The 25424-nt window shown below is 45.2% G+C and overlaps 5 non-coding genes across 5 annotated transcripts; all 5 read right to left on the bottom strand.

Annotated features, from left to right (window-relative positions):
- Positions 1–5790: 5790 nt before the first annotated feature.
- Positions 5791–5863, bottom strand: trnav-uac (transfer RNA valine (anticodon UAC)). Its single transcript has one exon. It is a non-coding gene; the product is annotated as a tRNA-Val (tRNA).
- Positions 5864–6323: 460 nt separating this feature from the next.
- On the bottom strand, positions 6324–6396 carry trnav-aac (transfer RNA valine (anticodon AAC)). The gene has a single exon. It is a non-coding gene; the product is annotated as a tRNA-Val (tRNA).
- Positions 6397–6934: 538 nt separating this feature from the next.
- Positions 6935–7007, bottom strand: trnav-cac (transfer RNA valine (anticodon CAC)). Its single transcript has one exon. It is a non-coding gene; the product is annotated as a tRNA-Val (tRNA).
- Positions 7008–17077: 10070 nt separating this feature from the next.
- On the bottom strand, positions 17078–17150 carry trnav-cac (transfer RNA valine (anticodon CAC)). The gene has a single exon. It is a non-coding gene; the product is annotated as a tRNA-Val (tRNA).
- A 1065-nt stretch (positions 17151–18215) lies between these two features.
- Positions 18216–18288, bottom strand: trnal-uaa (transfer RNA leucine (anticodon UAA)). Its single transcript has one exon. It is a non-coding gene; the product is annotated as a tRNA-Leu (tRNA).
- Positions 18289–25424: the final 7136 nt, after the last annotated feature.

Here is a 25424-nt window from a genome sequence, read left to right as displayed (position 1 = left end):
GGTCTCGTCACGGGCCCCGGGGACGGGTTCTAGAGTTCCGCGTCCCTCTGACCTTTTTTCGCGCTAATTGGCCACCAACAGCCCCATGGAATAAGTTGCACGTGGGACGTCAAATAAACAGTCGCCCTAATGGGTGAAAAGGTCGCAGGACCTCGAGATTGGTCACGGACGACCACCACGGGCCCCCGAATCGGGCCCCAGAGTATCGTGGCTCTATATGCTTCCTGAGCCTAGTAGGCCGTCTAATCCTAACTGCTGAATTAACCCTTGCAGACACATGCTCCCATAGAGATCAATGGGAGACAGAGAGGTGCATAAAAAATAGCTAAAAATAAACTTGGCATGTCTTGACCTAGCCCGCTCTGTCTGTCGCAGAGGGCCACGTGACGCAACTTTTTGTAGAGTTTGGGGCCCCTCGGACCCCCGGGGGCCGCGCGGGAGCCACTGACACGTGCAACTTATCCCATTCATTTTCATAGGCGCTTGGTGGACATCGCCACGCAACGGTCCCAATAGCCCCGAATGGCTCCGATTTGAAATCTGTGGCCCCTCAGGGTCCCCTCAGACGGTCCGCAAAGACTGGGGTCCGTAGTACCCCGTTAAGTGCGTTACAGTCAAAAACAGCATCCCATCTGTAACCTATTTGACGGGTGCCCTAAATGCTGTCCGTGGACAGTCCATTTTTAGGCTAATTATGCATAATTATTAGCTTTAATGTACATCAGTGTGTTGTATTGTGTCCCCTGTGTGGTGTACAGTAGGTTTCACCTCATAAAACCACTGTAATTATGAAATATGACCTGTTAATGCATTGACCACGGACAGCCTATTTGGACCCCGTCAAATAAGTTGCAGGTGGGACTTCACCACATGTGATGAAATCGCCTAATCATTACGGGGATTCACCCGCTGAAAATGTCTAAGTTAAAAACAGCATCCCACCTGTAGCTTATTCGACAGGGTCCAAATAGGCTGTTCATGGACAGTCCATATTTAGGCTAATTATGCATAATTAATAGCTTTAATGTACATCGGTGTGCTGTAGTGTGTCCCCAGTGTGGTTTACAGTAGGTTTGACCACATAAAACCATTGTAATTATGAGATATGACCTATTAATGCATTGACCACGGACAGCCTATTTGGACCCCGTCAAATAAGTTACAGGTGGGCCCTTACTTTGCCCACCTGTAACTTATTTGACAGGGTCCAAATAGGCTGTCTGTGGACAGTCCATTTTTAGGCTACAGTGGGCCCTTAATTTGCCCACCTGTAACTTATTTGACAGGGTCCAAATAGGCTGTTCATGGACAGTCCATTTTTAGGCTAATTATGCATAATTGATAGCTTTGATGTACATCAGTGTGTTGTATTGTGGCCCCTGTCTAGTGTACATTAGTTTTTACCTAATAAAACCATTGTAATTATGAAATATGACCTATTAATGCATTGACCACGGACAGCCTATTTGGACCCCGTCAAATAAGTTACAGGTGGGCCCTTACTTTGCCCACCTGTAACTTATTCGACAGGGTCCAAATAGGCTGTTCATGGACAGTCCATATTTAGGCTAATTATGCATAATTAATAGCTTTAATGTACATCAGTGTGTTGTATTGTGTCCCCTGTGTGGTGTACAGTAGGTTTCACCTCATAAAACCACTGTAATTATGAAATATGACCTGTTAATGCATTGACCACGGACAGCCTATTTGGACCCCGTCAAATAAGTTGCAGGTGGGACTTCACCACATGTGATGAAATCGCCTAATCATTACGGGGATTCACCCGCTGAAAATGTCTAAGTTAAAAACAGCATCCCATCTGTAGCTTACTCGATAGGGTCCAAATAGGCTGTTCATGGACAGTCCATATTTAGGCTAATTATGCATAATTAATAGCTTTAATGTACATCAGTGTGTTGTATTGTGTTCCCTGTGTGGTGTACAGTAGGTTTCACCTCATAAAACCACTGTAATTATGAAATATGACCTGTTAATGCATTGACCACGGACAGCCTATTTGGACCCCGTCAAAAAAGTTACAGGTGGGCCCTTACTTTGCCCACTTGTAACTTAATTGACAGAGTCCCTGTAAGCTGTCCATGGACATGCCATTTTAAGTCTAATAATGCATAGTTCTTCTGATGGGACACATAGGCCATTGGTGGCCACACAGGCGGTCAGTGGGATGAATAGGCCGTTCGTGGTCACATAGGTGCACAGTGGGATGAATAGGCTGTTCGTGGTCACACAGGCGGTTAGGGGGATGAATAGGCTGTCCGTGGTCACGGGGCGGGGCCACGGGCCGTCACTTAGATTAGCCGTGGACAGACGGGCCGTTCGTGGTCAAACAGGCCGTCAGTGGGACGAATAGGCTGTCCGTGGTCACTGGGCGGGGCCACGGGCCGTCACTTAGATTGGCCGTGGACGGACGGGCCGTTCGTGGATACATAGGCTGTCGGTGGGACGAATAGGCTGTCCGTTGTCACTGGGCGGTCGGTGGGATGAATAGGCCGTTCGTGGTCACATAGGTGGTCGGTGGGATGAATAGGCTGTTCGTGGTCACACAGGCGGTTAGGGGGACGAATAGGCTGTTCGTGTCAGTGGGCGGGGCCAGGGGCCGTCACCCGGGTTGGCCGTGGGTGAAAAGGCCGTTCGTGGTCACACAGGCGGTCGGTGGGACGAATAGGCTGTTCGTGTCAGTGGGCGTGGCCAGGGGGCTGTTCGCAGGTCACAGGTGGGACGGACGGGCGCTCCGTGGTCGGTAGGTGCGGTCAGGGAATTTCGCGAAAGGGCGGTCAGGGCGATGCGCGTGCGCTCCGTGGACGCCCGCCCGCAACCTTTTCGGCGCGCGTCGAATCGACTGAGGGCGGTCGGCGAGTCACCCCCTGTGGCCGACGCCCGTATCGCGAGCGAGGGGGCCGGATTTCGTCGGGCTCCCGCGGGGCCCCCGGGCCCGAGGCGACGCCTCCGGCCGCCCCGCGGGCCCCCCCCGGCGGCCCGGCGCCGTCGGCCGGTTCCCGAAAAATCACCTAGGGGGCGTCGCGCAGGGGTCCACTAACCTCCTACCACGGACTACCTTTTAAGCTGTCCGCGGACCCCTTTCCTAACCCGGTGGCCTAAAGGGTGTAAGGGTTTTGTAGCGAATTGCATAATTTATATTTAACATGCCTCCACTTGTTTCCCTAGGGTCCGCTTGTCCAAAAGCGACTGAAACTATAGACTGCCCAGTGTTTTAAACATGGCAAAAAGCTGCTAATTTTGTTGGCAGACCAAACATTTTTTATTACTGTACAGGAAACCTCAACGGTCATTTGTTTTATTTTTGACAGAAAATGTGCCTGCATCCCTGCAAGTGTACTGACCTGCTCAACAGAAAATCGCATATGAAATTTTTGCAAAAACCACCCACAGTTTCCGCCCAGTTTCGAATTGGGGACTTTTCGCGTGTGAGGCGAACGTGATAACCACTACACTACAAACACGTCTTCAGGTTGCAGACATAAATCTTTAGGTGCACAATTATTAAAAAGCATATAAAGGAAATGAGCGCTGCATCCACCTAGTGTGGCAAACAATTTAAATTTTCTGTCAGAATCCAACCACTGTTTCTGCTCAGTTTCGAACCGAGGACCTTTCGCGTGTTAGGCGATCGTGATGACCACTACACTACAGAAACCTATTGATGGAGCATGTAGTTTTTAGAAGATGGCTCCTTCCCATAATCTGCTCTGCAAGCAGTGTGACAGTTTGTAAATTCCACAAACAACAGAACAGAGGTTATTCGGCATGGCAATCTGCCTACAGCTCCTTGGTACGATGGCCTTCACCTGTCTCAAAAGTAAGGGTTTTGTAGCGAATTGCAGCATTTATATTTAACATGCCTCCACTTGTTTCCACCCAGTTTTGAACTGAGGACCTGTCGCGTGTAAAGCCAACGTGATAACCACTACACTACGCAAACTTGATTTGGACGTCAGTCCCACCTCTTCTAGGGTACGCTTGTTCAAAAGCGACTGAAACTATAGACTGCCCAGTTTTTTAAACATGGCAAAAAGCTGCTAATTTTGTTGGCAGACCAAACATTTTTTATTACTATACAGGAAACCTCAATGGTCATTTCTTTTATTTTTGTCCTTTTCTAAAGAGATTAAACCACAAACATCCCTGCAAGTGTACTGACCTGCTCAACAGAAAATCGCATACGAAATTTTTGCAAAAACCACCCAAAGTTTCCGCCCAGTTTCCGACTGGGGACCTTTCGCGTGTGAGGCGAATGTGATAACCACTACACTACGGAAACACGTCTTCAGGTGGCAGACATAAATCTTTAGGTGCACGCTTATTAAAAAGCATATAAAGGAAATGAGCGCTGCTACTACCTAGCGTTGCAAACAGTTAAAATTTTCTGTCAGAATCCAACCACTGTTTCTGCTCGGTTTCGAACCGAGGACCATTCGCGTGTTAGGCGAACATGATGAATACTACACTACAGAAACCTATTGATGAGGCACATGTGCTTTTTAGAAGATGGCTCCCTCCCATAATCTGCTCTGCAAGCAGTGTGACAGTCTGTGAATTCCACAAACAACAGAACAGAGGTAATTCGGCATGGCAGTCTGCCCACAGCTCCTTGGTACGATGGCCTTCACCTGTCTCAAAAGTAAGGGTTTTGTAGCGAATTGCAGCATTTATATTTAAAATGAATCCACTTGTTTCCGCCCAGTTTTGAACTGAGGACCTTTCGCGTGTAAAGCAAACTTGATAACCACTACACTACGGAAACTTGATTTCAACGTCAGTCCCACCACTTCTAGGGTACGCTTGTTCAAAAGCGACTGAAACTATAGACTGCCCAGTGTTTTTAACATGGCAAAAAGCTGCTAATTTTGTTGGCAGACCGAACATTTTATATTACTGTACAGGAAACTTCAATGGTCATTTGTTTTATTTTTGTCCTTTTCTAAGAGATTAAACCACAAACATCCCTGCAAGTGTACTGACCTGCTCAACAGAAAATCGCATACGAATTTTTTGCAAAAATCACCCACAGTTTCCGCCCAGTTTCGAACTGGGGACTTTTCGCGTGTGAAGTGAACGTGATAACCTCTACACTACAAACACGTCTTCAGGTGGTAGACATAAATCTTTAGGTGCACGCTTGTTAAAAAGCGTATAAAGGAAATGAGCGCTACACTCACCTAGCGTGGCAAACAGTATAAATTTTCTGTCAGAACCCAACCACTGTTTCTGCTCGGTTTCTAACTGAGGACCTTTCGCGTGTTAGCCGAATGTGATGACCACTACACTACAGAAACCTATTGATGAGACGGCTGTGCTTTTTAGAAGATGTCTCCTTCCCATAATCTGCCCTGCAAGCAGTGTGACAGTCTGTAAATTCCACAAACAACAGAACAGAGGTCATTCGGCATGGTCTTCTGCCTACAGCTCCTTGGTACGATGGCCTTCACCTGTCTTAAAATTAAGGGTTTTGTATCGAATTGCAGCATTTATACTTAACATGCCTCCACTTGTTTCCGCCCAGTTTTGAACTGAAGACCTTTGCGTGTAAAACGAACGTGATATCATGGTATGTGCTTTTTAGTAGATGGCTCCTTCCCATAATCTGCTCTGCAAGTAATGTGACAGTCTGTGAATTCCACAAACAACAGAACAGAGGTCATTCGGCATGGCAGTCTGCCTACAGCTCCTGGGTACGATGGCCTTCACTTGTCTCAAAAGCAAGGGTTTTGTAGCGAATTGGAGCATTAAATTTAAAATGCCTCCACTTGTTTCCGCCCAGTTTTGAACTGAGGACCTTTCGCGTGTAAAGCAAACGTGATAACCACTACACTACGGAAACTTGATTTGGACATTAGTCCCACCGCTTCTAGCGTACGCTTGTTCAGAAGCGACTGAAACTATAGACTGCCCAGTGTTTTTAACATGGCAAAATGCTGCTAATTTTGTTGGCAGACCGAACATTTTATATTACTGTACAGGAAACCTCAATGGTCATTTGTTTTATTTTTGTCCTTTTCTAAAGAGATTAAACCACAAACATCCCTGCAAGTGTACTGACCTGCTCAACAGAAAATCGCATACGAAATTTTTGCAAAAACCACACACAGTTTCCGCCAAGTTTCGACTGGGACCCTTCGCGGGTGAGGCGGACGTGATAACCACTACACTACGGAAACACGTCTTCAGGTTGCAGATATAAATCTTTAGGTGCACGCTTATTAAAAAGAATATAAAGGAAATGATCGCTGCACCCACCTAGAGTGGCAAACAGTTTAAAATTTCTGTCAGAATCCAACCACTGTTTCTGCTCGGTTTCGAACCGAGGACCTTTCGCGTGTTAGGCGAACGTGATGAACACTACACTACAGAAACCTACTGATGGAGAATGTGCTTTTTAGAAGATCCCTCCTTCCCATAATCTGCTCTGCAAGCAGTGTGACAGTTTGTAAATTCCACAAACAATAGAACAGAGGTTATTCGGCATGGCAATCTGCCTACAGCTCCTTGGTACGATGGCCTTCACCTGTCTCAAAAGTAAGGGTTTTGTAGCGAATTGCAGCATTTATATTTAACATGCCTCCACTTGTTTCCACCCAGTTTTGAACTGAGGACCTGTCTCGTGTAAAGCGAACGTGATAACCACTACACTACGGAAACTTGACTTGGACGTCAGTCCCACCTCTTCTAGGATACCCTTGTTCAAAAGCGACTGAAACTATAGACTGCCCAGTGTTTTAAACATGGCAAAAAGCTGCTAATTTTGTTGGCAGACCAAACATTTTTTATTACTGTACAGGAAACCTCAACGGTCATTTGTTTTATTTTAACAGAAAATGTGCCTGCATCCCTGCAAGTGTACTGACCTGCTCAACAGAAAATCGCATATGAAATTTTTGCAAAAACCACCCACAGTTTCCACCCAGTTTCGAACTGGGGACCTTTCGCGTGTGAGGCGAACGTGATAACCACTACACTACGGAAACACATCTTCAGGTGGCAGACATAAATCTTTAGGTGCACGCTTATAAAAAAGCATATAAAGGAAATGATCGCTGCACCCACCTAGAGTGGCAAACAGTTTAAATTTTCTGTCAGAATCCAACCACTGTATCTGCTCGGTTTCGAACCGAGGACCTTTCACGTGTTAGGCAAACGTGATGACCACTACACTACAGAAACCTATTGATGAGGCACTTGTGCTTTTTAGAAGATGGCTCTGTTCCCATAATCTGCTCTGCAAGCAGTGTGACAGGTTGTAAATTCCACAAACAACAGAACAGAGGTCATTCGGCATGGCAGTCTGCCTACAGCTCCTTGGTACGATGATAAAAAATCTGATAAAAAATCACAAAGCCCATAATAAGAGCAACAAAAGAGATGAGAAATGGGGAAAAGAACAAGAGGTATTAAATTTATTTAAAGAAAAGGGAGCACAATTGATAAAAGAACTTAGAAAGAGAGTAGGGAAAAAAGAAAGCATAATAGAGACCCCAACCCCATATGGACCATCCTATGACTTGACTGGTAAACAGCTCCCACTAGTGACTGGAACAGTGGCTATAAAAGGCAAAGTGAATTTTGAAAATGAGAAGGAAGAAGAAATAAAGGTGAGTCAGGACTGTAGAGGAGCAGACATGAGTGACCCTCTAATTTTATCAAGATGGGATGCTGTGAGCCATGAGGGGAGTCAGGGAAGTGCCTTAGACCTCAAACACCTGATTGACGCTCATGGAAGCCCTGCATTGTCTAACCCGTATTTCCATGCAAGTCAAGCTTTGCAGGAACTCAGAGGAAAGACGGGGAAGAAGGTGGAGGTTGACAGACAACGAGCCAGACTTGACCGGGAAGAAATAGAACGAGATATACGGATAACTAAAGAACAGATCGACCAAGAAGTTGAAGCCATGCGAAGACTCCTAAGAGACTCCATAGAAAGGGACCAACAGAGACTTCGGGAACATCAAAGACGAAGATCTAATTCAGCCAGCCCACACAGGGAATACAAGCATGTGTCTGGAACCCTCCTTTTAGAAGAAGCACCCCCAAGCGAACCACACTGGAGGAGAGGAGACAATTTGAGAGAGATACCAGCACGCAAACTGAGTCCATATAAAGATGAAGAGGAACAACTGGAAGAAGATCCCTTACAATGCCCCATCCTGATCAAAGGACATCAAGGACAGTACGTGCCATGGGCAGGACAAGATCTGGAGGGACTGATAGCCCGCCTCCCTGACCTACATGAAGGGGCTGGCAAATGGATCAGACTGCTGGAAGAAGAGACAATGGGAAAGATACTAGCCATTGGAGATGTCAAGGCCCTGCTGGCAAAGAGCGTTGGAGGTGCAAAGACTAATGAAATCCTTAAAGCCTCTGGACTTGGAGCTGCAGTCAATTCGACCAGGATGGATGCCACACCATTGGACAGGCATAGAGCTGCACTATGGCGGGCTCTTCGAGAACATTATCAAACTCAGATGGATCCGAAGATGCTGAAAGGGGAACCAATAGGAGATGAGGAAAATCCAGTCACCTATGTTCAAAGACAGTCAAGAAAGTGGAAGCAAGAGCTGGAGAGATACCCTGAACGGGATCCAGTGATAACAGCACTGTTCAGATCCTCCATAATTGACGCCATGCCTCCCTCTGTAAAAGCCAAGCTGGAGGATGTGGTCGGGTTGGCCTCAAAGACATCAAAGGAGTTCAGTGACCATGTGGCTCACGCAGTGGAACAGTACAGGAAGAATAAACTAAAGCTGAAGAATCAAGAAAGAGATTTTCAAAGAAAATTGACTCAGCTACAACTGGATGAACTGATTAACAAGAAGAAGAAAGTACAGGCTGCAGTAAAGGAAGTTGAAGATCAGTCTGCAGTGATGGCTGCTGTGAACATACCAAGTCAAGCGCCACAAGTCATACAGCAAGCTCCAGTCAACATGGGTCAGAATGTGCCAGTCAACGTGGGAAAACCCATAACAACCGAATGCACCTATCGTGATCTATCTTCCTGAACAACAAGACAACAGAAACAGAGCAATGTCAGCACCAGGAAGGGGAAGAGGAAGAGGAAGAGGAAGGACATACAGCAACCAACAGAGGAACATGGATCAACCTGGACACACCAAGAGAAATTGCCCAGTGAACCCATGGCCACAAGATGAGATGCAAGGCCAGATGCAACAACCTTGGCAGCAGAGATCCTTGAATCAGCAACACCAAGTATCAGGGCCAGTCAACCCATGGCGTGGCCCAGACCAAGGTTACTAGGGGTGCCCAGAGAATCCTACGGGGAGGAGTCAGCTGCCAATGCTGACCAAGAACCTATGCTGCGGGTTAAAATAGAGGACAAGATAATACCCATTATGCTTGACACAGGGGCAACATTCACATGGTTGAGCCAAAATTATGCCTCTCACCTACCCAGGTCTGGAAAATACGTCAACACAGTGGGATTTTCGGGACTGACACAGCTAATTCCAATGACAGCCCCTGTCAGCATAAAAGTCAAAGACTCTGAAATAAAGATTCCAATACTAGTGTCTGACCAAACGCCAGTCAACTTGTTGGGTAGGGATGCTATATGCAAATTGAACTTACAGATATGGTGCTCTCCTGAAGGGATATATATATAAAAAATACAGGTATAAAACAGATGTTAGTAATGGGTGGAGCTGAGCAACAAGAACAATAGACAAAAATATTTTGGATAGGGAATATAGATTGGGTAGTAGGGGACACACTTGAAAAATGGGGAAGATACAGTATATAAAAGAGCAACTTCAGAAACCAGTTTCCCCAGAAACCGAATTCCATTGTACAATGAGATATGATCCCCTTAGAGATCCAAAAATGGAAAAAGAGAGGTTAGGAGGAACTAAAGGACAGACTGTGTGTCTGACTTCAAATTACATAATTGTAGGACCAGAGGGAGCAGCGTTACAAATTGAACACTGTGAATTCACTAATACTTGGTTTAGAGTAGATGATTCAGTACCACATGTTACATTATTTATAAATGAGGGGAGTCAAGCACAAGATCTAGGCCCAATGATGTTAAAGGTAGAAGGAAAGCTTTGGTAAGCCACTGATAACCCTTTCATTTTTCAAACAAAATATATGACATATCTCAAAATCATCTGCACAACCAAAATGGTAGGGATTCCAAAATTGATAGTTGAGACAGTAGAGAAAAGCGAACTGAAGTCTAGAATGGACGAACTTATCTCAGAGATGGCGATGTACCACAACAAATCCAGCTAATTTTGTCCCGCTGGAGGGGGAAGGAACACCTAGTGAGTGTGTTTCTGTCTCTTTAGCTTTTACTCGTCTGAGACCAGATTTGGAATCAACACCAATTGTTGATCCAGACGTAGATTATTTTGTGGATGGCTCATGTTTTAGAGACCACTTAGGTAACCATGCTGGCTTTGCTGTTGTACAAAAAGATGGAGACAATTTTACCCCTGTGATAAGTCAACATTGTGAGCAACCTTTCTCAGCACAATTGGCTAAACTAAAAGCACTTACTGAAGCTTGCATATTGGCTAAAAACAAAGCAGCCAACATTTATACTGATTCTGCATATTTTACCCCTGTGATAAGTCAACATTGTGAGCAACCTTGCTCAGCACAATTGGCTAAACTAAAAGCACTAACTGAAGCTTGCATATTGGCTAAAAACAAAGCAGCCAACATTTATACTGATTCTGCATATGCCCACGGCGTATGTCACTTATTTGGTGCGGTGTGGAAGCAAAGAGGATTTAAAAAGAGTGATGGAACCCCAATTCAACATGGAGACCAAATTACTAAATTGATTACAGCTATGATGTTTCCTACAAAATTGGCCATAATTAAATGCCAGGCCCATAAGAAAGAAAATGACTTTGTCATCAAAGGCAACATTGCAGCTGATATGCATGGAAAACAAGCCTCTGGATGCCAATTAGCTGTAATGGCACCCTAAGTCCTGATCCAGCCTCTCCCCACAGTAGAAAGTATTGCCCAAATGCAGTCCAGAGCAACACCACCTGAAATATATTTATGGCAGCAAAGGGGGGCGACAAGAGATGCAAACAACATATGGAGATCACATGAAGGCCACATGATAGCCCCCACCCCATTGTAAGAGTAAAAAGATACATGTTGGTTATCATAGACAGGTTACAGCCAAGAGGGATACCACATGAGTTTAAAGCTAGAGACAAGGCAGCAGCAGGACTTGAATCAATATTTGTATGGATAACGCCAAATACGAATATGGAATGGATTAATTACATATATTACAATCAGCATATATTATAATACAGATCAAGCACTTGTTGCCTTAGGTCACCAACTTAAATACACTAGCAGAATGACATGGCAAAACATACAAGCCCTGAACTGGTTACTGGCAGAAAAAGGATGTCTAAGTATGTCTAATGTTTGGATCTGATTGTTGTACCTTCATCCCAAATAACACAGTCCCAGATGGATCATTTACTAAGGCTGTGAAGAAGTTGAAGGCCCTAAGACAAGAGGTTTCTGCGAATACGGAGAGAGACAGAAATTTGGGATACTGGTTTGATTCCATATTTGGATCATGGAAAGAATGGCTTATTGAAGTGAAAGTGAAAGTGACACGTGATGGCCAAGTATGGTAAACCATACTTGGAATTTTACCCCTGCATTTAACCCATCCAAGTAAGTGCACACACATTAGGAGCAGAGTAGTGAGTAGTGAACCCACACACACTGCAAACGTGAATACACACACCCGGAGCAGCAGGCAGCCTTGAGTGGCACCCGGGGTGCGATTGGGGGTTAGGTGCCTTGCTCAAGGACACCTCAGTCATATTCCTGCCGGTACTGGAATCGAACCAGCAACCTTTGGGGCAGTCCAACTCTGTTACCATTAGGCCATGACTGCCCCTTATTAAGGTGGGAATAATAATAGCAGTGACTATTGGTGTTTTCTTTTTGCTGTTCTGCTGTGTTGTGCCTTTTCTCAGATCCATGCTGGCTAGTGCAGCTGCAAAACAAATGATCAATGTGTCAGTGAAACCATCAGGCATTGACATTGGATGCACCAACTCAGGAGTATATCCAATTGGCCCAGGCTTGGACGAACTGGATGACTTTGAGAGGTTGGATGAAGAAGCAAGGAATAAGGGTACCTTATTACTTTTGATTTTGATAATATTTTTACTCTGTTTTTGACAAGATAGGGAGATAGCCCCACCGTGTATTTTGATTCGGGGATAAAACTAGTTAGAACAATTAGAGCATGGGTAGAGTAGGAAGTTAGTTAGAGTGTTACTATTTACACTTTAAATATATTCCTGTAACAAGTCAAGAAATTTAGAACTTACATGCATTAGACCATTGGAACATGTATATAGTTATAAGTGCAAAAGAGGAATTATTTGCAAGCGCGGTCATCGTCTGTTGAAGAAACACGAGCTGACTCAACTGGTGGTTTAAAAACCCGCTGTCTGCTCTAACACCAGATAGCGCCCCTGGCTGCACTGGGGCACCTCTGGCAACGATGGAGCAACCCAGATAGCACTCCAGGCCACCGGAAGCGCCTGCTCAGTTCCTCTGGCAACGTGGGACAGCTGCTGGAATTCAAGTTCATACACTGTGATTGTGTTATTGAATGTTTGATAACCTGAAGTAATGCATCCCCTTAAACTGATGATGTGATAGGAAGGTGAGATCTTTTACTCCACTCTAGCCAATTGGGGGTGGAGATGTTTGGTCTTACTATTCCTCCAGGGTGTACCCTTATGATGAAGGTTTATTGATAAAGTTGGATGGTCTAGATCGGCCATTTTTGATAGGTAATACAGAAAGAGATCTATTCATGAGGACACACCCTGGGTAAGAACGGTTTGAAGGTGGGACTAGAGAGAGTCCCAAAGGGGGGATGTGTTGGGGAATTTCATTTGTCTCATACATGGGTCTGAATATAAAATGCTGTAATGCTGGAGAAAACCAGGCCTAAGGATATGAGATGAACAGAAAACTAGGCCTGAGGGGAGGAGATGAACAGAAAACTAGGCCAAAAGGCAGGTTATAGGTAAGGACAGGAGAAGAAACTGGGTGAAAGGGCATGGAAAAGTACCTGAAAATCATGTATAAAGCCATTTTTAAAAGATACGCATGCGCAAAGAAGGTTGCCTCAATTAAAAAATAAAATAACGATGCAGGTGTTTTTAATCATGGTGACAGGTCAAGGAGGAGCAAGTAGAAAAAGATAACTGTATGAGCGCTAATTGGACACTTAACAATAAGAAAAAGGTATAAGACCTGAGCACTGGGCCCTTGTGAAGTCAGATGAGTGGCCGTTATCTAGTGATGGGCAGATCGAGGCTTCGTGAAGCAATGAAACAGTCGAAGCAAATGTGCCATTTTGTTTCGAGGCTTCGAATCAATCCGAAACCCGTCTCCACGGTGACACCTAGTGGTCACTTGCAGGTGTTGATCTGAAACAACCTTTACAAAGAGCTAATAAAAAAATGTGTTGGTTTTTTTTTTTTATTATTGTATTTTTGTAATATATGAAGCTTGTAACCTGTAGTCTCTTCACATTGCATAATGTGATTTTGGTCATGAAAAATGAATATTAATAAAAATAAATCAAGCCACAATGTCTCCCTTTCTTATAGATTTTTATTCAAAAATATTAATTTCTCTGCTGTTGAAGGACTCAGCCTACTTCTTTTTTTACAGATAATTTCTCCAGCCTTTGAAAAAATTCTCTCACAAGGGACACTTGTTGCTGGCATACAAAGATATTTTTTAGCTAGGACATACAAATGAGGAAAGATTACTGCTCTCTCTTTCCAGTAAGGTAGAGGATCATGAGTTCTGGGCAAAAACGCATCGCTGAGGTATTTTTTCACTTCCACTGTGGCATCAGCTGTAGGATTGTGTATCATCTGGGTCTCACGGATACGATTGTCAAAATGTTCCCATAAACTGTCTTGTGTTTCAACTGGTGTTGATGATGATGGGCCTGATGTTGACATTTGTGGTTCTGAATTAAAAGAGAACGGCAATTAGTAACAAATCATAAACTGACAACACATATGAAGTATAAACTTCATGAATCACATTACATAAGATAACATAGACTGAAACTCACCAGGAGTTGTGTTTGAACGCATCAGTGAAGCACACTCCAGTGTGATGTGCTTTTCAGCATCCAGGGCTTTGGCAGGATTTCCAAAAGCCACATTTTTAAACCTTGGGTCCAGCAGTGTAGCCAGTGCCAAGGCTCTAAAAGCCTCGTACCCTCCACATCTGGAGTGCAGACCTTCTTGTAGATGTGAGCCTATGAGCCAACACAAGAGAAAACCATATTAATTAAAATCATGACAACAATATGAGAGTTATGGCCAATTACACGTATGGTCATAGTGTCCTACCTAATTGTACAGTTGATTCCTGCGTTGCATTTCCTTTTTTCTGTGCAAGCTTGTGCTGCAACATCCTGTACAATGGTATGAGCTTTGAAGCAGACACTCTCTGTTCCTCTGACATCTCTGTTGTTGCTAGTTTGAATGGTTGAAGAAGTGTCAATGACTGTTGAATAATGTCATACTCAAGACTTGTCAGGGGAGCAGTATCACTGTTTAAATTGGCAAGTCCAGCACCCACTGGCTCACGTTGCTCATACAAGCGTTGTAGCATGTCGAATGTGCTGTTCCATCTCGTTTCAACCTCCTGTATCATTTTCAGACTTGGTCTGCCCATCAAGCTCTGCATCTCCACAAGCTTGTCCTTTGCTTTGCAGCTGGATCTGAACAACCCCACTATCTTTCTGGCTTTCTGGCGAATTTCATTGATGACTGGGGTTTGATCCAGGGCCTTTTTCACTATCAAATTCAAATTATGAGCAAAAAATGGGACATGGCAAAGGTTGAGTAGCTGGGCACTTAGGATCATGTTGGATGCATTGTCAGTCACCATGCAGTGAACTTTGGAGGTTATTCCCCACTCAGCCATTAGCAAGGCTTTAGCCTCCATGAGATGCTGGGCTGTGTGGGTTTGGTAAAACCTCCTTACACCCAGTAAAACAGTTGCCATTGTTGCCTCTGGTGTTATGTAATGGCATGTTACACCAAGATATCCATCCATATTAATGGAAGACCACATGTCAGCCGTAAGGCTAACAAATTCCGCCTTTTGTAGGTCCTCCATTGTCTTCTCCTTGGTTGTGTTGTACCTTTCGCTGACCATTGTTTTAAGCACCTTCCGGGATGGGAGGACATAGCTTGGATCAAGCTTGTTCACAAAGGCCCTGAAACCCTCATCCTCCACGATGGTGAAGGGCTGCAGATCCTTCACCACCATGTTCAGAAGAGCCTCATCCAATTCCCTCTGTCTGCCTTTTAAAAGAGAAGATAAAACATACTTTCAGACAAATATATTGGAAAAATAGTAGCCTACCGTGAAAGTAGTCTACTGGTTCATTTGGAAACCTTCCTAAACAAAGTTATGTTATGAATATTAATGCTCAGTGTGCAGAGAAAGATAAAGTGCATTATAGAAATACAACAATTACAAAAAAACAAAATGATGTCTTGGCTGTAGATTGGGTACTCATATGTAGACATATAAAATGTTTATTCACAAAGTATAATATTATATTTACAACATTTGTTTTTAAAGTGATTGGCAGTTGTGATTGGGATGTTAGGCATGTCTTAGTCCATGGCCTTTCTAAACAATGGCCCAACACTTAGTTATTATATTTCACTTATAATTAGCCTATATTTCAAACAATGCATACCTTGCTTAGATGGCCCAGCAGTGTCAGTAGCAGGCCTTGGTACAGGGGGAACACTACCATCCTCTGCACCCTGCAGAATGGCAGGATGAATGCTCCTCAAATGGCGCATCATGGATGATGTATTGTTGCAGTAGGCTAGCTGCCGATCACAATACACACATCTCACTTTATTTGGGGTTTCCAAATGGAAATGCTCCCACACCACAGATGTACGGCATCTCTTCTGTGGAGCCTCCATTTCTATCTATCTATCTATCTATCTATCTATCTATCTATCTATCTATCTATCTATCTATCTATATATCTATCTATCTATCTATCTATCTATTTTATATGTAGCCTATCTATCTAATAATCTATATGTATCTGTAATATATGTATCTATCTATTAATCTATATATATATATTTATATATATATATATATATATATATATTTCTATCAATGCATCTATTAATGTGTCACTATATGTACTCTGTGTGTCTCTAAGTCAATGTGTAAATGTAAATTAAATCCTAAATATAACTAAACAAATCGCACTATAAATGTCACTATATCACCAAAAATCCGCTATCTCAAAACCAAACTCCTCTCACAAAAACCCACGATATGAAAATGCGTTGACAAAACTTTTATACTGTGTGATTGTGTGATTTGTTCTCGAACCGACCAATCAATGAAACCCTGATTCGGAGGAGCACTCCACCTGATGAAACACTTAGACGCTTCATTTAGCCGTTGTCACGTGATGTGGGTGTTTTGAATCACGCTTCGGATCAGTGTTTCGAATCATCTTTGCTTCGGGATCTCGCAAAGCTTCGGAACGTCTGTTTCGCGCCAGCCATCCTTACCGTCATCTCACTTTGTTGAACTGCTCAATAAAGTTATTCTTCTGAGACCTGAAACTTCGACTCTGAAAGATTTCTTCTGAGACCTGAACCAGACTTTGAAGACTTGAACCAAAGATCGAGAATTTGCCACAACAATAACCACTACACTACGGAAACTTGATTTGGACGTCAGTCCCACCTCTTCTAGGGTACGCTTGTTCAAAAGCAACTGAAATTATAGACTGCCCAGTGTTTTTAACATGGCAAAAAGCTGCTAATTTTGTTGGCAGACCAAATATTTTTTATTACTGTACAGGAAACCTCAATGGTCATTTGTTTTATTTTTGTCCTTTTCTAAAGAGATTAAACCACAAACATCCCTGCAAGTGTACTGACCTGCTCAACAGAAAATCGCACACGAAATTTTTGCAAAAACCACCCACAGTTTCCACCCAGTTTCGAACTGGGGACCGTTCGCGTGTGAAGCGAAAGTGATAACCACTACACTACAGAAACACGTCTGGCTGCAGACATAAATCTTTAGGTGCACGCTTATTAAAAAGCATATAAAGGAAATAAGCGCTGCACCCACCTAGCTTGGCAAACAGTTAAAATTTTCTGTCATAATCCAACCACTGTTTCTGCTCGGTTTCGAACCAAGCACCTTTTGCGTGTTAGGCGAATGTGATGACCACTACACTACAGAAACCTATTAATGGAGCATGTGCTTTTTTAGAAGATGGCTCCTTCCCATAATCTGCTCTGCAAGCAGTGTGACAGTCTGTGAATTCCACAAACAACAGAACAGAGGTCATTCGGCATGGCAGTCTGCCTACAGCTCCTTGGTACGATGGCCTTCACCTGTCTCCAAAGTAAGGGTTTTGTAGCGAATTGCAGCATTTATATTTAACATGCCTCCACTTACTTGTTTCCAACCAGTTTTGAACTGAGGACCTTTCGCGTGTAAAGCGAACGTGATAACCACTACACTACGGAAACTTGATTTGGATGTCAGTCCCACCGCTTCTAGCGTACGCTTGTTCAAAAGCGACTGAAACTATAGACTGCCCAGTGTTTTAAACATGGCAAAAAGCTGCTAATTTTGTTGGCAGACCAAACTGGGGACCTTTCACGTGTGAGTCGAACGTGATAACCTCTACACTACGGAAACACGTCTTCAGGTTGCAGACATAAATCTTTAGGTGCACGCTTGTTAAAAAGCGTATAAAGGAAATGAGCGCTACACTCACCTAGCGTGGCAAACAGTTTAAATTTTCTGTCAGAACCCAAGCACTGTTTCTGCTCAGTTTCAAACCAAGGACCTTTCGCGTGTTAGGCGAATGTGATGACCACTACACTACAGAAACCTATTGACGAGACGGATGTGCTTTTTACAACATGGCTCCTTCCCATAATCTGCTCTGCAAGTAGTGTGACAGTCTGTAAATTCCACAAACAACAGAACAGAGGTTATTCGGCATGGCAATCTGCCTACAGCTCCTTGGTACGATGGCCTTCACCTGTCTCAAAAGTAAAGGTTTTGTAGAGAATTGCAGCATTTATATTTAACATGCCTCCACTTGTTTCCGCCCAGTTTTGAACTGAGGACCTTTCGCGTTTAAAGCGAACGTGATAACCACTACACTACGGAAACTTGATTTACATATCAGTCCCACCTCTTCTAGCGTATGCTTGTTCAAAAGCGACTGAAACTATAGACTGCCCAGTGTTTTTAACATGGCAAAAAGCTGCTAATTTTTTTGTCAGACCAAACATCTTTTATTACTGTACAGGAAACCTCAATGGTCATTTGTTTTATTTTTGTCCTTTTCTAAAGAGATTAAACCACAAACATCCCTGCAAGTGTACTGACCTGCTCAACCGAAAATCGCATATGAAATTTTTTCCAAAACCACCCACAGTTTCCGCCCATTTTCGAACTGGGGACCTTTCCCGTGTGAGGCGAACTTGATAACCACTACACTACGGAAACACGTCTTCAGGTTGCAGACATAAATCTTTAGGTGCACGCTTATTAAAAAGCATATAAAGGAAATAAGCGCTGCACCCACCTAGCGTGGCAAACAGTTTAAATTTTCTGTCAGAATCAAACCGCTGTTTCTGGTCGGTTTCAAACCGAGGACCTTTCGCGTGTTAGGCGAACGTGATGACCACTACACAACAGAAACCTATTGATGAGGCACCTGTGCTTTTTAGAAGATGGCTCCTTCCCATAATCTGCACTGCAAGCAGTGTGATAGTCTGTAAATTCCACAAACAACAGAACAGAGGTCATTCGGCATGGCAGTCTGCCTACAGCTCCTTGTCAAAAGTAAGGGAAATTAGGTAGTTCATGGAAATATCCCTATTAATTTAAGTTGCCATTGGACGCTTAAGCACTCGGAGGGATCTCTGCTCCAAATGGACGCCCATTTGCCGCTTAAGTTAATGGTGAAATGGACACTTTGCGTTTTTGGGGTGTAAGGCGTATGAATGCATTGCATTGCCCATAGGGCCCTGGATGGACAGGCTGGTGGTGGTGGACCGGTGGTGGACAGGCTGTAAATTCAGGCAGTTTTCCTTCAACTGGTGGACAGGCTGTTTTCATCCAACGACCCATCATCAGTCTGGAATGGCCTGAGGAACATCACCAACTACAAGTCACCATCCCCTCGATCTGTGGACAATCAACACCTGGCTGACGATTTAAATTCATTTTACTGCCGGTTTGAAAAGCCCTCATTAACACCACACACCCGGTCTGATCTGCACTTCACACTTTCAGCATCACCTCCTGCACTCCAATTATCACTCCCCCCTCCTGCCATCCAACCTGAGCTTGAGGTCTGTGTGGAGGACGTGAGCCGAGTCTTCAAAAAACAGAAGACTAGGAAAGCCTCAGGCCCAGACGGCATCTCATCTGCTTGTTTAAAAGCCTGCGCTGACCAACTGGCCCCGGTCTTCACGCAGATCTTCAACAGATCATTGGAGCAGTGTGAAGTTCCCTGCTGCTTCAAACGCTCCACTATCATTCCTGTCCCCAAAAAACCCAAAATCACTGGACTTAATGACTACAGACCTGTCGCTCTCACGTCTGTGGTCATGAAGTCGTTTGAAAGACTGGTGCTGGCCCACCTGAAGGACCTCACTGGACCCTTGCTGGATCCCTTTCAGTTTGCTTACAGAGCAAATAGGTCTGTGGATGATGCAGTCAACATGGGACTGCATTATATCCTGCAACATCTCGACAGACCAGGGACTTATGCAAGGATCCTCTTTGTGGACTTCAGTTCGGCCTTCAATACCATCATGCCTGGTCTTCTCACAGCCAAACTGACCCAGCTCTCCATACCATCCTCGATCTGTCAGTGGATCACCAGCTTCCTGACGGACCGGCAGCAGCGAGTGAGACTGGGGAAACACACATCCAAGACACTCACAATCAGCACCGGAGCCCCCCAAGGGTGCGTTCTCTCCCCACTGTAAATCAGAAATCTCCCCAGGTGTAAAATCAGAAATGGCGCCGCACATGGCAGCCACGGTCGGGTGGTGCGTCGTGTTTTGTTTTGTTTTGTTTGTTAACTCAGTGTCTTGTCATGATTTTCGGCGTTCTCTAACAAGAGAAGCGCTTCTAAACATCAGGAAAACAATTCCAGCGGATTTATTTCCCACTTTTATGCTCCCAGCGGCAGAATTAGTGGACATTCTAGTGAAAGCCGGGCTCGGCTTTGAGCGAACAAAGGAACGTTGGCGGAGAAGGAGAAGGGGAAAGCGAGCGGGTGCTCTTGTGCGACTTCGCAGACGCGGTATCCGTACAGTACTACCAAGCATTTTTCTATCGAATGTTCGTTCACTATGCAACAAAATGGATGAACTCCAGCTACTGATGGTGAGAAGCAGAGACTTTCTTGCAGCATCTGTCCTATGTTTCTCGGAAACTTGGCTGGGCGATCTGATCCCGGATTCTTCGTTACAACTGACCGGCTTTAGGTTGCTGAGAGCGGACCGAGACGCGGCTCTTTCCGGTAAAACGAAAGGTGGAGGTATTTGTTTTTATATTAACAGTAGCTGGTGTGTAGATGTCACAGTGATTCTGCAACACTGTTCACCGGACTTGGAATCATTTTTTATAAATTGTAAACCTTTCTACTCGCCTCGCGAGTTTGCGTCGTTTATTTTGGTCGGTGTTTACATAGCGCCGGGAGCTAATGTTAAAGAAGCCCATCGCTTACTCGTCGATCAGATACTAAGTGTGGAGTGGAAAAATCCGGATTCCTTAGTTATCATTCTTGGCGACTTTAACAAAGGTAATCTCAACCATGATCTCCCCAAATATAGACAACTCATCAAATGTCCTACCAGAAAAGATAACACTCTGGATCACTGCTACACTACGGTCAGTAAAGCCTACCACGCAGTTCCTCGTGCAGCACTGGGTCACTCTGACCATGCCATGGTCCACCTGATTCCTGCGTACAGGCAGAAACTAAAACTCTGTAAACCCGCTGTGAGGATATCAAAACAGTGGACTGGCGAGGCCTTAGAGGACCTGCGGGCGTGTTTGGACTTTACTGACTGGGATATGTTCAGGATGAGCACACAGATGCTGTAACAGCATATATCAGTTTCTGTGAAGACTGCTGTATTCCAACACGCACCAGGGTGCATTTTAACAACGATAAGCCCTGGTTTTCAGGCAAACTCAGAAGGTTGAGGGTGGAGAAAGAGGAAGCATTTAGGAGTGGGGATAGAGATAGATTCAAGGAGTCGAAAAACAGGTTTGAAAAAGCCGTGAAGGAGGCTAAACGACTGTACTCAGAGAGGCTGCAGCACCAGTTCTCTGTTGACGACTACGCTTCTGTCTGGAGAGGGCTTAGGCAGATTACAAACTATAAGCCCAGAGCCCCCCACACCACTAATGACTCTCGCTTGGCTAACGACCTGAATGTATTTTACTGTAGATTCGACAGGCAATTGGGCAGTCCTGTTCTACACCCCTCTTCACCAGAGCTCCCTCCCCATACCACAGCGTTGGCTCTCTTCATTCAAGAGGGTGAAGTAAACAGACTCTTCAAGAAGCAGAACCCACGAAAATCAGCCGGGCCAGACTCCATCTCTCCAGCCACCCTTAAGCACTGTGCGGACCAGCTGTCTCCTGTGTTTACCACCATCTTCAACACCTCTCTGGAGACATGCCATGTACCAGCTTGTCTTAAGTCCTCCACCATTATCCCTGTGCCCAAAAAGCCAAGGCCTATAGGACATAATGACTACAGACCCGTCGCCTTGACCTCGGTGGTAATGAAGTCCTTTGAGCGGTTGGTGCTGGCCCACCTCAAATCTATCACAGACTCTCTCCTGGATCCCCTGCAGTTTGCCTACAGAGCCAATAGGTCTGTGGATGACGCAATCAACATGGCTCTGCACTTCACCCTCCAGCACCTGGACTTTCCGGCAACCTATGCCAGGATCTTGTTTGTGGACTTCAGTTCCGCCTTTAATAACATCATCCCTGCCCTGTTACAGGACAAGCTCACCAAGCTCAATATACCGGATTCTACCTGTAGGTGGATTACGGACTTTCTGTCTGACAGGAAGCAGTGCGTTAAGCTGGGGTCACAAGTCTCTGACCCCCAGTTTATCAGCACCGGCTCCCCTCAGGGCTGCGTCCTTTCTCCTCAGCTTTTCTCCCTATACACCAACAGCTGCACCTCCAGTCACCCATCCGTCAAACTCTTGAAGTTTGCGGATGACACCACCCTCATTGGGCTCATCTCTGATGGGGATGAGTCTGACTACAGGTGGGAAGTTGACAACCTGGTGTCCTGGTGTAGTCAGAACAATTTAGAGCTCAATGCTCTAAAGACAGTGGAGATGGTAGTGGACTTTAGAAGGAGTACAGCCCCACCTACTCCCATCAACCTGTGTGACTCCCCAGTAAACATTGTGGAGTCCTTCTGTTTCCTGGGCACTATCCTCTCCCAGAACCTAAAGTGGGAACTGAACATCGGCTCCCTCGCCAAGAAAGCACTTCAGCGGATGTATTTCCTACGGCAACTGAAGAAATTCAAGCTCCCGAAGACAATGATGGTTCACTTTTATACAGCCATCATAGAGTCCATTCTTACCTCCTCCATCACCACATGGCATGCTGCTGCCACGGCCAAGGATAAGAGCAGACTGCAGCGTATCATCCGCACTGCGGAGAAGGTGATTGGTTGCAATCTGCCTTCCCTCGAGGACTTGTACTCCTCAAGGGCGCTGAAACGGGCGAAGAAGATTGTGGCAGATCCCTCCCATCCTGGTAATTCCCTGTTTCAGCTACTCACCTCTAGCAGAAGGCTGCGGTCCGTCAAGACCAGCACCTCACGTCATAAGAACAGTTTTTTCCCTTCTGCTACTGGTCTCCTTAACAAGGCCTTGAGCTCTCAGTGACACTGGCTTTTAACTTGAACTTATTGCTATTGTTGCACTTTGGCATATTTGCACCATTGCTTTATTGGATACCCCATGTGGGCACATTTGTGGTGTTATTATAGCATGTACCTTATATGTTGTATGTTATATGTATGCACCTCCTGCCAAAGTAAATTCCTTGTCTGTAAATATTCAAGGCGATTAAAACCCCCCATTCTGATTCTGATTCTGCTCTTCTCCCTATACACTAATGACTGCACTTCTAAAGACCCCACTGTCAAGCTCCTGAAATTTGCAGACGACACCACTGTCATCGGTCTCATCCAAAACGGTGACGAGTCTGCTTACAGACTGGAGGTTGAACAGCTGGCTGCCTGGTGCAGTTATAACAACCTTGAGCTGAACACGCTCAAAACAGTGGAGATGATCGTGGACTTCAGGAGGAACAGCCCAGCACTCCCCCCACTCACCATCATGAACAGCACTGTGGAAGCAGTGGAGTCATTCAGGTTCCTGGGCACTATCATCTCTCAGGACCTGAAGTGGGACAATCACATTGACTCCACTGTGAAAAAGGCCCCGCAGAGACTGTACTTCCTTCGCCAGCTGAGGAAGTTCAACCTGCCACAGGATCTGCTGATTCAGTTCTACTCAGCCGTCATTGAGTCTGTCTTGTGCGCTTCCATCACTGTCTGGTTTGGTTCAGCTACCAAATCAGACATCAGGAGACTACAACGGACAGTCCGGACTGCGGAGAGGATCATTGGTGCCCCCCTGCCAAACCTCCAGGACCTGTACTCTTCCAGAGTGAGGAAGAGAGCAGGTAAAATCATCACAGACTCCACTCACCCTGGACACCACCTGTTTGAACTGTTACCGTCAAGACGGAGACTCAGATCACTGGCCACAAGAACATCTCGGCACAGGAAAAGTTTCTTCCCCCAGGCCATTTCCCTCCTGAACAGTTAACACTCCTCCCAAGGCATATGCCTGTAAGTGCAATACTCCCACTGTTTAGTGCAATATCCTACAACTCAGGTGATACTTATATGTAGATTTATTTATTTATAATATTCAAAACACTGTAAATAGGTTCATAATCTGTAAATCTGAAAATGTCTATTCTGACTAAACCAAACTGTGATAGTTTTATTCTCATATATTTATATTTATATTTTTATTTTTTTTTATTCTTATAATTTGTAGTATTATGTTTCATGTTTCATGTTTCATGTTGTATTTGTATAGTCCACTGGAAGCCTCAGTACCAAAACAAATTCCTTGTGTGTGCAAGCACACTTGGCAATAAAGCTCTTTCTGATTCTGATTCTGAAATTCCACAAACAACAGAACAGAGGTCATTCGGTATGGCAGTCCTTACAGCTCCTTGGTACGATGGCCTTCACCTGCCTCAAAAGTCATGCCGATCTTTATGGGAGCTCCCTGGGCACAGCGCTATGGAGGGCCAGGATCGGAGTTGGGCTTGCACGATTGGAAGGCGCAGACGGAATATCTGGCCGGATTACAGGGACTGAGTGCATCACAGAAAGTACAGTTTGTGTTGGGGTCTTTGGAAGGAGAAGCCAAAAGAGAAGTTTTTGCTGCATCGGAAGCCACACGGGCTACCGCGAAAACTATCTTCGATTTCCTGTCCGGATTATATGGAGACTCTACCCCGGTGGCCACTCTTCGTACCCAGTTCTTTAACTATCAACAGGGGCCTAAGCGGACTCTTCGGGCATACTCCTTGAAATTGCGGGAGCAGTTTGGCCGGCTTTTGGGTGAACTTCGTCGGGGTCGAGTCGAGGTCGGATCTATGGTGAGAGAGAGGTCGTATTCGGAGAAGGGGCGAGCTCCTGTGCGCCGCCCCCTACGTCCTGTGGGCCCCCGGTTCCAGTGGGATGACCAAGGAAGGCCCATCTGTATTAATTGTGGAGACCCGGGACACATCAGTCGTCAGTGTGGGCTCCGTCGGGGTTCTCAAGGGGGTTTTTAGTCCCACCGGCTACTGTGGGTCAAGTGGCCGGGACCCCTTTGTGTGACCCTCCTTCTGTTCCTGTTTTACGAGACGACAGGGTTGGGCGCTGTCCCACCGTGGAGGTTCAAGCTAACGGAGTCACGATAGATTGTCTGGTCGATACAGGTTCTCAAGTTACGTTATTTTCGGAGAGCCTTGCCCAGGAGTTGGTTGCAGATCATTGGCTCCAAGCAGTGGACGCTTCTAGGCTGACTTTACGGGGGCAAATGGTCTGGACATCCCTTACACTGGGTACATCGTGGTAGACTTTCTGGTCCGAGGGGTTCCCGTCCAACAGAAAGGGGTCGTTATCGTCCGAGATCATTGCTTGGGCATTCATCGAGCACTCCTAGGGA

The sequence above is a fragment of the Siphateles boraxobius genome, unplaced genomic scaffold, assembly GCF_051911475.1.
Source record: "Siphateles boraxobius isolate OS27281-9 unplaced genomic scaffold, OSU_SipBor_1 6, whole genome shotgun sequence".
NCBI lineage: Eukaryota > Metazoa > Chordata > Actinopteri > Cypriniformes > Leuciscidae > Siphateles > Siphateles boraxobius.
This window is presented reverse-complemented; position numbering and strand designations above follow the sequence as displayed.